This window comes from Vanellus vanellus (genome assembly GCF_965231255.1).
Source record: "Vanellus vanellus genome assembly, chromosome: 1".
Taxonomy (NCBI): Eukaryota; Metazoa; Chordata; class Aves; order Charadriiformes; family Charadriidae; genus Vanellus; species Vanellus vanellus.
The window spans coordinates 30,657,086-30,670,245 of record NC_138905.1 but is presented as its reverse complement, the minus strand read 5'-3'; the positions used below and the strand labels follow the sequence as shown (position 1 = coordinate 30,670,245).

At 37.9% G+C, this 13,160-nt stretch overlaps 1 protein-coding gene across 1 annotated transcript in view; it reads right to left on the bottom strand.

The window, feature by feature from the left end:
* DOCK4 (dedicator of cytokinesis 4) overlaps nt 1-13,160 on the bottom strand; it is a gene marked incomplete at its 5' end in the record, with an annotated part of 257,168 nt that overhangs the window by 114,610 nt on the left and 129,398 nt on the right.

The window sequence follows — 13,160 nt, the reverse complement described above, 5'->3', positions numbered from 1 at the left end:
TGGTTATTTCAAATCTAATCACCGAGGCAAGTGTCAGGATGATACAGCTTGTAAAGATTTATCTCCCTTGACCTTCAACATTACTACAGCATATCACGTGTCAACACACAGATCAAGGAGAAGATAAGAGCAAACTCTTCATACGGACTGAACAACTGGAGATAAACAGACAACTCAGAAGAGTCATAATTAATTTTAGATTAAGCTGAAGTAAATAGCGTGTACACACAGACTGAACAAGGTCATTGGTCCTTTGGGCTTTGGAAGAAATTTTCCCTACAACCATGTTACTATTTAACCGAATAAATTTACTTGAAGTTTGACAGTTCTTAAATCAGAGATTGGCAAAATCTGTCCTAAGTACTGCCAGTCCAGGCTATTGTACTAAAGAGATCAGAGATCTAATTAGCATGACAACTTTTATCTTTTTCCTCTTACCTACGCTCACATTTTATTATTTTGGCAACTCCAGAGAATGTGATAATCTGACCAGACTTCCTTTCTCTTATGAAAAACAGCTTACCTACACGTCTCCAACTGAGTACCTAAACAAATCTTACAATTGAAAACTTTCAGTGAAGTCTATTCTACCTTACAGACTGTATTTAATGCTATGGACATTAATTATTTTGGTAGTGGGAATTTGTTCTGTGATTATCTAGTTAACAACTTTTAGGAAGTAGTGACAATTATTATTGGTATACACAAGAAAACAAATTACACTGTGGCCAGCTGATGGTACAGGACATTGGTAAGAAGTCATACAGGCAAAATTCAGACTCTGTTAGAGCATGTGAAAAGTTTTTCATTGCTGGATGGGAAAAGTAAGGCTAGGTATAGCTCTCTTACAAATATGGATATTTAGCCAACCTCCAATCTTGTTTCTTTTATATTTTAAGAAATTGTTATACATACATATACATATGCCCATATACCCCTATTGCACTGTTTTCTTGGAAAATTAAAAAAACATTTACCATTGCTCCAGATTACATCAACCATAACACTGCTAATCAGACATTGTACACCTCCTGGTGCTGAGTAAAATTATTGTGTTTTCTAGACAAAAAGTTGAAGACCTTAAATCCAATTAGTGCTACAGATTTCTTTCTGTAAAAATTTCACAGATTTCATTGAAGAACTTTATTTAGCTCAAAAATTAGATGTGTCAAAAAAACTCATCAATGGCAAAATAGTTTTAACTTGAGAAATAAGCTGCCTGTCAAGGATTTGAAGTACTTGCTCATGCAAGGCGAGAAGGGTATTAGAGCTCCGTATTTCACAGCATTCATTGCTAGAATATGAAGAGTCATTTTTTTATATCCAAAAGAATCAAGAAAATCTCAGTGAACATGCTTAAAACATGGTTTAGTCATTTTACCTGTTGTTTAAATATATCTTTGAAATATAAATGTTACGCATCCCCCAACTCTTCAGAATAAGGAACAACATTGGATTATAGACAGCAAAATTACTTTAAAATGTTATATGGTGTAAACAGTCCTGTACAATAAGAAAGAGTGAAAATGAACCAGAATGGAAATAGAGGAAAGATGCACAGAGAAGGAAGCCTGAAGAACCTCCAAAACCCAAGGTTTCAAGTTAACAATCTTGCCACTGAGGATCCAGCTGCCAAATGAAAAGGGAATTGAAAAGAATGAAAGCAGAAGAGCTGATAAATCTGGTAAAAATGCTTAAGTTAGAAGCATACAAACTTTATATAATTAATGAAAAGAAGGCAATCCCCAGTTAAGTGTTCCGATTGCTCTCTCAAAGCTCTCACTAATTTTGCAAGGAAACTATCCTCCTTTCCATTAAGCACCTAAAATCAGAAGATGCCTACAGTTACTGAGGTGTGACACCCAAGTTACAGAATAGGTTGCTTGAATTCCCACAGATTTGTTACATTCAGGATCTTGTGATGGGCAAAAGGAACACACTGTATATGAAAAGCCAGGACCTAATTTTTAGTCCTAAAGAAAGTTATAAAAGTCTAATCAAAAGTCTAATCAAAGAGTTATTTTTAGTCCATTTACTAACACACTCCAAACAAAATACTGTTTAAATGACATATATACACCCAATTTCTCTGCTATCCACCCCTTGCTCACCCTTCCACTGCCCCTCTGGGGTCTAAAGGTCAATGGTTTCAACATGGGAAGGTGGTGTAGGGTGACCGAGCAATCCCATATTTGTGGGTCTATAAAAATACAATACACTTGCCAAAGAAACTAGACACCCACCGAGACTGAGGAACCACGCATCTGAAATAAGAGTCATGGGGAAGAGGTACTTTAAAAAGATGGAATAATTGCCATTTTACAAGGGACTAAACTTTGTATCCTTATTATAAATCAAGTTACGCGACTATCAGTTAGAGTTAACTAACATCATTTTAAACATACTGACACATCACAGAGCCATTCAGATTTTCAGAAGGTTGCACATTCCATTGAAGTGAAGAGGGACTGCCTCAGACACACTGCAAAACACAGTGGAACGAAGACGAACCGAACAGTTGAAAGATACCACCTCTCTCACCAAAATGTAACCAGAATTTTGCATACATAATGGCCAGAAAGCCAATGAAGTCAATTTACAAGTGATTAAAGCTATCTCTATAGAGAAGAAAGGAAGGGGTGGAGAGGAAATGTTACCACTGCTAGAAAGGAAGGTTTAATCACCAGACAGTAATTATACAGGGTCAAGGTGAAGCAGGTTTCCAAAGAATTTGGTCAGCAGCCAACCTGGGAGAGAACACTTCTGGGAAAAGACACTCAAGGAAGAAGGAATGCATCAAAAGAATGCAGAGATATTCTTTTTGTATATGGAGACAGAAAGTTAATTCATTGACATTTCTCCTCGGGAAACATGAATACCTTTTCTGTCATATAACAAAGGTAATACCTTTTAGTTTTACTTTATTCCATTCTGATGATGTATGTCAACATCAGTTCTTTCTCATCTCTTTTCATGCACTAGACAATAAAATTATCAGCTTTAGAAAAAAAATAAGGACATTCCTGCTGAAACAGCTGTGCACAGACAAAGCAAAATAGAAAACCGCAACATGCCACCAAACGCTGCATCTGACTGAGGTTAATATGATCATTACACCATCTATGAGAACTAGAGTCTATCCAAAACTTCGTAACTGTGAATTTTCCATTTCTAGAACATTAGGAGCTAAAACATGACAATGCAAATGATTATTCAGTCTCTGAAGGACTGGCACATTTTCTTTAATTAGGTACATAGTGTAGCTTTGTCCCCTCAGAAAAAATTCCATTACCTCCCTAGTGTTAATTAAAACCTCTTGTGTTAGCTATTATTCTTTATTTACTCCAGTTTTGAAAATATTGCTGCAAAACTCTGTGTGGTACGGCACACAGATCTGCTTTTATTTCTTTTGCAACACATGAAATTTCTCACAATTAATTTATACCATAATTCACCACAGATTATTTTTATCATTCAGATGAAAGAGAAGACAGAAAATTGACAAGTTGCTGAGTAAGCATTCTGGATTTTTGTTAGATCTGTCATTTTACCTTAATACAGCTTTTATACCGCATTATTGATTTCTGCATTTAGTTATGACAAAAGGCAACTGTTCATTATGCCTACAGACCACTTATTTGCATTTGAGCTTCTGGGGGAAGGGGAAAGCATTTACATTCAGCTTCTGTCTACTGGCGGCAGAGGATCTTAGATCATATTAAGAAGAAAACGCCTAGCAGCTGCTCAGGAAGCTGATAGAAAAAAAACTCGGACATAATGATATTCAGCACTGTTTGTGTTATAGGAAAGGTAATAAAATAAGGCATCTGTCCAAATAATGCTGCCTAAGGGTGTTAAAGGTGTTCTGAAAACATACAGGTGTTCCCATTTCTGATGGTATTTAAACTGTCCGAATTACCACTGCAAAGATTATACCAGTAGATTTCCACAGTGTTAATGGGAAAGAAATGATTTATTGATATAATGTTATCTGGGAAAAATAATTGTATAAATCTCATGCACTTTGGCCGCAGCAAAATCTACGTAGTAAATCCCACAAATTACAGTCTAGGAACAGAGAGAAAAAAAGGAGAGGCAGATTCAACCCTCGCTGGCCTTATTAAAGACTTGATTGTGATTACCGTGAATTATCAAAGGAAACTCCAAACTCTTACTCTTTTCCTCAGCTTTAAAATCTGGTTTTAGCTCAGTAAAAAAGAACTCAAGAAAAATAGTCCACATAGCAAAATTTTGACAACTTTCTTGGAGATTATGAATTAAATGAGTTCTTGTACCTAAGGCTTTTGTCAGAAATGCCTTAAGTATGGAAAGTTGGGGTGTTTTTCTTGTTCACATGGAACATAAACACTTAAATGCAAATGGCATCATGTTATTACAAGAAAATTGGCTTGCAATTTCTTTACAGGGGGGATGGTAGAGCCTCAAGTATTTCTTGCCAGAATCACCATAGGATGAAGGTTAAAGGACCGGAAGGCTAAATGACTATTATAAGCATGCAGTTAGCCTCCTTATACAGACAATAGAGATCTCAGCAATAATTTCTCCAATTCTTACCCTAGCAAGGCCACTGATGCCCTTTTCTATTAACAATACACACAGCACGTCAATACCCATTTCCACACTACATTGTTATGTTGCAAAAGTGAATCACCTCGCTCCAAAATTTTTATGACTACATTTTTTAAATACTGTTTTGTTAACTAGACTATTAGGCAATGCACAAAATACACAATTTTACAATTATAAGTGTTTTATATTGCTTCTAGTGAAAAAAAACAGACAAAAGATGCCAGTGAAACACCTGTTATTTTCTCCTTCGTGAAGTGTGGCTCTGCCATGCAAACAGTTTTCCCACCATTGTATTAGATATTTAGCGACTTGCATTCCACTTATGTGTCTTATTTCAAAGAATGAAACAGTCGATGTTTAATTGGGACCTAAATAAAGTGTTAAAAAACATATCCCCACCGCCATAAAAGCCCAGGTAATGTTTGTAATGAATTTGTAAATATAACACTTGAAGAAGCTAAATTTTTGCTTGTATGTTCTACAATTTGTCATGTGAAGTATTCTTAAGACTTTTTATTCTTTCAGTAGATAAAGAAAGACAACGCTATTGAATAGTAACAAGCAGAACAAATTTTTGGAAAAGGCTTATAAAAACCTCACTGCTAAGACATAATCCAACTCCAAGGTGGAAATATGAGTCAGCTATTCGCATTATGTAGACTTAGCTAGGACGTTCCGGGTTTAAATTGGGTGCCGTTTCAATCACACGCATAATCGCAGTACTGCGATAAACGGCAAGTCATTAGCTTCTGCTGGATAGATGTTCCTGACAGTATCACAACTGCATATTTTTCATTCTTCTCTAAAACCAAGTCTTTTGACAACACCCAGGAGGACAGTATGAATTTAACTTTATTAGAGCCCTTATCTCCAGCACAGTCTACAAGTCAAGCCATAGGAAGGATACTTACAGATAACTACACCAAAAACCTACCTTGAACTTGATTTTTTAAGCCTCATGGTAAAGCCAGAACTTTCACAGACAACAACACAAGCTTGAACTGGTGTAAAAATGTACAAAATTACATCTGATTGGTCTATAACTCTGCCACATTTAAGGATTAATATCTTTTCCCCAAACTACCGTGATTAATACTACATGCTAGATCAGGCTACAAATTTAAAAGATTTGGTTACCCCTGAATTTGGGAAAAGGGTTAAACATTACACTGCTGAACAATATCATCCATCCTGTAAAAAGTACTTGAAAAAGTAAAGTTCCACAAATCCTTGACTAAAAACCTGCTCTTAAACTGTTTTTTTTATATGTCAGCATTGTCATTCAGGGCCAAATGATCTTGAGAAACAATTTATGTGCAAAATTCTCTTTACATTTAAACTTTCAGCTTTAGCATTTATTGAGAACAAAAAGGAATGCTGTAATTCCTTGTATACTTAGTGAAGCACATATGAGCACTATTCTTATTTTAAATGTATTTCAAATAGCAGGCTTCAGTGACAACTAACTCTCAAACACATCAAAATGCAATACATATAACCTCCTTGTCAGAAAACATAACGGAGATTAAAACTGACAGATTAATAAATTGTCATAGAACTAGAGTAATTAAACAAATGCGCTTGCTGTTTAAATGTTAGCGATGTATAGATACAAAACACATTTTAGTGCACCAGTGACACATCTGTGAACCCTGCTGAGAACCCACAAACACAAGAGATCTTCTCTTCTTAGCTGAGCACAGATGCAGGGGGTAGTTTGATGTGATTAACCGTGTGCCCAGGAGTTACCTAAAAGTTATGTACTTTGTTCTATCTTCTCTGTCGAGTGTGTTACCACTCCTGCCCTCATTCTTCCTCATTTTCCACCAGCCATTGCTCCACTCATCTCCGCACTGTGAGCCTACACCTCCTTTTCACGGCCAACAGTTATAGCTGCTCCCAGCAGGGAACGCACATTTTGTTTCCCATCTGACATTTCTCACGCTGACTCACAGGAAGAAGCTCTCCTTGCAACGACTCTGAGTGGGGTAACTCTGTGAACTACTGGGGTAGTGTCACACAAACATAGTCACACTACTTCTTCTATCTGGAAAATACTGTAAGTTACCACAGAAACGCTGCACTGGGTAAACTTATAAGCTACCAATTCCCTGCTGTATTTGACCTCTTGCAGACATTCATCATATAAAGTATGGAAAAGTAATGGTCCTCAGTCACATCACTTCACGGGGCCTCTGCAGTTTCTCCACTGGAAGGTAAATAAGAATTTTAACATGCTTCCCCCTCCATATCAAGGAATTTGTCAGCCAAAGGTTGCTTTTTGTGAAACAGGAGTTGAAACAGCCAAAGTATATGGTTTTCTGCCTGTTTTTTAAATTTCTCGCTGTTTGACAATAACCATAGAGAAACAACAATTATTAGAGTGCCAAGAGGCTGTTGAACACAGGTAAATAGGAGTGGGAAGATATATAGTGCCCCAAAGTATATACCACTGTTTCTATCCAACTGCCTCCATTGCCATACTTGTCTTAGAACTTGTGTTTTTGCAGATGAGCTCATGCATTGGGCTACTCCACACCTTTTCCGACTGAGTCTTATACAACCACTGAGCTACACTGAGATTTAGTACCAACTGACATGTGCACAAGGCAAAGAAAAAGAACACCTATGAGGTAGCAATAGTTCCCTAAAAACAAGTATGTTTGCTTTATGAAACTTACTTTGGTCTGGTTGAATTAAAATGATAGCAATGTAATGAAATTCACCTTTGACTGAGCAAAGTCAAAACGAACTTCAAAAAAGTTAGATCCCACTTGAAGTTGGTTCCTCTTTGAATTGGTGTTAGACCACATAACCTACAGAGGACCCTTCCAAACCAACTTACTTTAGGTAATTTAAATTACCTAAATTTAAATTACACTAATTTAATGAATAATTTTCCTTTTAAGATGACAGTTTGTCCTTTCTTATGATGGGATACTTAGCAAACATCCATGAACAATATGAGCTTCGAGTCCTCCGTGCTTCAATCAGGGCATTATGCAATTGCTCAATTATTAATCAGTCTCTTTTTGTTAGGCAACATCACTTTGGAAAACCCTCTGCCCGCAGACTTTTGCACAGGTACATGGAAACAAGTTTAATTTTATTACTGACAGTAAACTATTAATTTGAAAAAACTACTTGTGCATCTTTCTCTTTTGAAGAAAGAAATTGACAGATTGTGGCTGACAGACTTAAGACAATCTTTAGAAATCAAACCACAACCTGGATTTGTCTTAGGAACAACCTCCCTATTCAGTGCTTCCCTCCATCGTATTTAAAAATTCATGTTCCTGCCAACTACTAGATACAATATAGTAATTTCTGATTTTATTCTTTTTATTACCAAAACTGTATGCATGAGGATATGATTTATGTAGATTTTTCAAGAGCTGTATTTTAACCCCCTATGCATCTATTAAAAAATTAACACTGCCATCATATTAAAAAAAAAAAAAAAGAAAAAGAAGAAATCATGCTTGAGCCAAGAGTGGCAAGATGAATCGTGCCATTTTGAATGTGTTTCCTCTAAATCTTAAGGCCATCCCATCAATTAAAGTTAATGTATAATTAACAGCGTTTCCAGTGGAGTTGCAATGTAGGTTTGGCATTGCTACGACAGAATACACCACACTGCATTCAGTAAACATGCAATTAGGTTACATCACTCTTGTCTAGTTCAGCAGAGCATTCCAAGATAATGGCACAGAAAAGACCTTCCCACTACATTTGCTGTTTTCGTGGAATCCACGGAAGAGTTCAAAGCTAAAAAGCAGCTAGATGCATTTATAATTTCTTACACCAGTAATTTAATCTCTATGGGATTTAAAAGGATTTTCACCTTCTTTGCTGTAATAACTGAAAAGCGTGTGTCTCCTTGTCTTAGCTCTTAAGAATTACTGCATCAGGCCCGTGCAGTTTTTCAAGACTTATTATAAGGGAATGTAAATCGGCATTTACAGAGGAGCTTACACATGAGAATGTTAGGAACCTAAAATAAAAAGCAGAGCAAAAATGAATATCTTGCATCCCCTTAAAACTAAGCTATCTAGTCTTTCTTCTCAAAGGAGGGCAAAGAAAGAGGAAGTTGTAGTGCGTTTTTCATCCATTTTTAATATGCTTTTCATAAGGTAACTCACTGGGGAGAATATTCACACGTAACATGAGACCAAGGTTTAAATCACTCCTCTATAGGGTTTGCTAAGAGGACATGAATACATATCACACTTAGGAAAATGATGCGTTGCTTGGCAGGCTTTAGAACCACTTTCACTTTCCCCATGGTATAATGAATATTTTCTGATTGTATACAAAGTTGAACAGTTGCTGCAGGGAAGTCTAAGAAGCCAAGTGATTAGCATGCTCATCTGGGACACGTGAGACACACTGAAAATCATTTTCCAAATCAGAGCCTGAACCAAGACATTTTCTTTCTTTGAAGAACGCTGGAGTAAATAATTTCTACACTAAACCCAGTGAATATTTATATATATTCCCTGAAATAGCGTAGGCATGAGAGTCAGCAATCATAGAATCATAGAATTGTCTAGGTTGGAAGGGACCTTTAAGATCATCAAGTCCAACCATCAACCTAACACTGCCAAAACCACCACTAAATCATGTTCCTAAGCACCATGTCTACTCATCTTTTAAATACCTCCAGGGATGGCAACTCCACCACTTCCCTGGGCAGCCTCTTCCAACGCTTGATAACCCTTTTGGTGAAGAAGTTTTTTCTAATATCCGATCTAAACCTCCCCTGGTGCAACTTAAGGCCATTTCCTCTTGTCCTATCACTTGTTACTTGGGAGAAGAGTTCAAACCCCACCTCTCTACAACCTCTTTTCAGATAGTTGTAGAGAGCGATAAGGTCTCCCCTTAGCTGCCTTTTCTCCAGACTAAATGATCCCAGTTCCTTCAGCTGTTCCTCATAAGACTTGTGCTCGAGACCCTTCGCCAGGTTCGTTGCCCTTCTCTGGACATGCTCCAGCACCTCTGTCTTTCTTGTGGTGAGAGGCGCAAAACTGAACACAATACTTGAGGTGGGGCCTCACCAGTGCTGAGTACAGGGGGACAATCACTTCCCTAGTCCTGCTGGCCACACTGTTCCTGATACAAGCCAGGATGCCATTGGCCTTCTTGGCCATGTGGGCACACTGCTGGCTCATGTTGGCTGTCAGCCAACACCCCCGGTCCTTCTCTGTTGGGCAGCTTTCCAGCTATTCTTCCCAAGCCTGTAGCGCTGCATGGGGTTGTTATATCCAGCATATTTTTTTTTCAGCCTAGTACTCAGAAAGCCGAAGCTAGCCCACCCACATCCTGACAGTGCAAGTGTCCTGGGTGCACTCAGCTACCCACCTGTTCTCAACTTTAAGCAGTGGCAGAAATGCTACTTTAGCTTTAAGTGCCTACAGGAAGATCTTGTCCCTAAGGAGGTACTTTGAAGGTGCTGGTGGTATTTAAGTAGGGATTACAGTAAGAACCGTCACTGTTTAAGTGCGTAACTGGCTCACAGTTCTAAGTGGGTAATTTTTGTGGGCAAGAACCCTCTATCTTCAGATCCCAAAGGACTCTCCAAACACTAGACATAAAAGACTACTCCAATTACTAGACATCCCGTCCATGATCACATGCTGTATTAAAAAAAAAAATCACATTTCAACTTCTGAAAGTCTAAAGAACTGGAGAGAAAAAAAAAAAAAAGAAATCCATGACTGCATAAGTATGTACAATTGGAGTTGTATTCTCTGGTCTTTATTTATTTATTTTTATATAAAACTGTGTTTAACGACAACCAGATTTGGCCTTGTTGTCTTGCCCCTTGTCCTAAAATGCACTTCAAACCATTTTAAAAATCAACAGGTTCACTCATGGCACAGTAATTCTGTGGGCAAACGAAGCAGCTATTACATGATCAATAACAGTTTATAAGGCACTTTGTGCATTACTGCCTGCTTTACTAAAGAGAAAAGCAGCCCACATCCAATACTGTCTGTTTATCGTAGTCCCAAGAAAGGTCCAGAGTATAGTTTCACAGTTATACCCAAAAAACAAAGTAACTAGCTTCTAATTCTAAGAAAAAAATACCATAGGAAATATAGTATTTCTAGCCAGCTCCACTCCAGATATTAATGAAACCTGATTTGCTTAATAATAATTAAGAAATCATGTAGATCTAATAGTACTTATTCAACAAATACTACAAACTCAATATAAGAAATAACAATGCCACTAAATGCAGCAAATGCTGTACAATTTGGTCTTTGGGTTAACGGTTTGATCTGCTACACTATGCAACCAGATGTCTTCCAGTAAGTTGATACCTGACACCAGCTACAAAGATTAGTGGTGAACAGGAATTTGATCCACTACCTGCTATTCTAGCCTTTGTTATGCTGGAAATTAATACAGAAAATACATTCCAGTTCCCACTCCAGCAAATGATGCTAAATTATCCATAAGACTGAGTCCTTTCATTCCTGCATCCACTGAGAAGAGGAAAGAGGGTGAACCTCTGTCCCCTGCTCCTTTCTGGGCTGTATTGAGAAGTGACGGTCACACAGAATCACAGAATGGTCAGAGTTGGAAGGGACCTCTGGAGATCATCTAGTCCAACCCCTCCGCCAGAGCAGGGTCGCCTACAGCAGGTTGCACAGGACAGTGTCCAGGCGGGTTTTGAATGTCTCCAGAGTAGTAGACTCCACCACCTCTCTGGGCAGCCTGTTCCAGTGCTCTGCCACCCTCAGAGTAAAGAAGTCCCTCCTCATGTTTAGATGGAACTTCCTATGCTCAAGTTTGTGCCCATTACCTCCTGTCCTGTCACCGAGCACCACTGAAAAAAGACTGTTCCTATCTACCTGGCACCCTCCCTTTAAGTATTTATAAGCATTGATAAGATCCCCCCTCAGTCTTCTTTTCTCTAGACTAAAAAGACCCAAGTGCCTAAGCCTTTCTTCATAAGAAAGATGCTCCAATCCCCTAATCACCTTAATAGCCCTTTGCTGGACCCTCTCCAGCAGTTCCCTGTCCTTCTTGAACTGGGGAGCCCAGAACTAGACACAATACTCCAGACGCAGCCTCACCAGGGCAGAGTAGAGGGGGAGGATGACCTCCCTCGACCTGCTGGCCACACTCATTTGCCTTTATTTGATCTTTTTTAGACACAAGTTGAGAGTAAGACTCAAGAGAATTCTGTACTTAAGAACAGAACAGTTGAAGTAGAAAACGTTCTTTTGTGGGGAGTGGGGGTTTGAATGCTAAATACAAATGCTGTAGACTGGTAACAGATGTTGTACATGAAAGACACTGAAAGTACGTTTTGCATTCCTTTTTAGTTTTCCCCAGAAAACTGGAAGAGGTTTTTTTTTTTTTCTGAAGAATATTATGAATTATCTTATAAACTATTTCATCAGTGGGAGATAACAATTTGTAGAAACTAAAGACTTTGCGTAAAAATCTCCTGAGCTGAAAGAAACTGTCCAGGACAGAATCTGAAGAGGGAGCAAGCCTAGAGGATAGACTATAGTCTGAGAGATCCTTGCTGTTGTTTTACTGCGTTTCCTTTCTTAAGTGTTTTTAACATGATTTGAAAAGGGCAAGTGCAATATAAACCAAAAATTCAAGTTTTTCTACATTTGGCTTATACCTACAATGGTTCCTAAGAGAGAGAAAAGACCCGTGCCTCCTGTAATGCAAGATTTTCTCATTTTTTGACTACTATAACATGGCAGACAAGGCTAATGAGGCTTCAGAACCAGCCATCCAATACTGTTACAGAAAAAGACAGCAGAGGAAAAAATAGAATGCAGTGTAACAACAATATTTTCCATGAGGTGTCAGCAGAAGTATCTGAACTTATTGCTAAAGCCTTGCAAGTGCTTTTTCAGGCTGCTAAGCAGTCGCAGAGGAAAACATTTCATGTGTGCAATGTAAAAAAACCTTTCATAGTTTATCTTTTAGTTGGTCAGTACTCCAAGGGTCCTGCTTATTTCCTCCCTCCCTTTCCAACCTTCACATGCATTACTGGAATTCTGTACTGCTCTTCTCTCTTTGCCTCCTTCCCCCCGACAGCCCTTTTAAAAATGTAACTGATCTTCAATTTGCTAGCTTTAGTTTCCAGCCCCCTCTAAGCTGGAAAAAAACTCACGTCCCACATGTCTTTCATGTTGAATTTTCACATAATTAAGAGTATTCAAATTTATCCAATGTCTCCTAGGACAACTGGGTATTTAACTGTGAACTTTTATTTCATGAGAATGAAATAGGACAGGCAATGTATCACAGAGTAAGCAGGTATTACGTGGACAGTCAGAACGACCAAGACTAAGTTGTTCTTCATTAATATGGTTAACGTATTTAAGAAGCCCGACATTATACTTACTCAGTAATGTGCTTTTGTATTTTCACTACATGCTTTTTATATTTATTGTCCAATAAGATGGATGATATTCTAAACCTTAAATACAAGTATAAATGTGGCTAGATTCTATATGAGAAAATAATGGGATTAGAAATGGTTAAATATGTAACTTCAGTTCTGACAAATACATGAGCTTTTATGTGTTTCC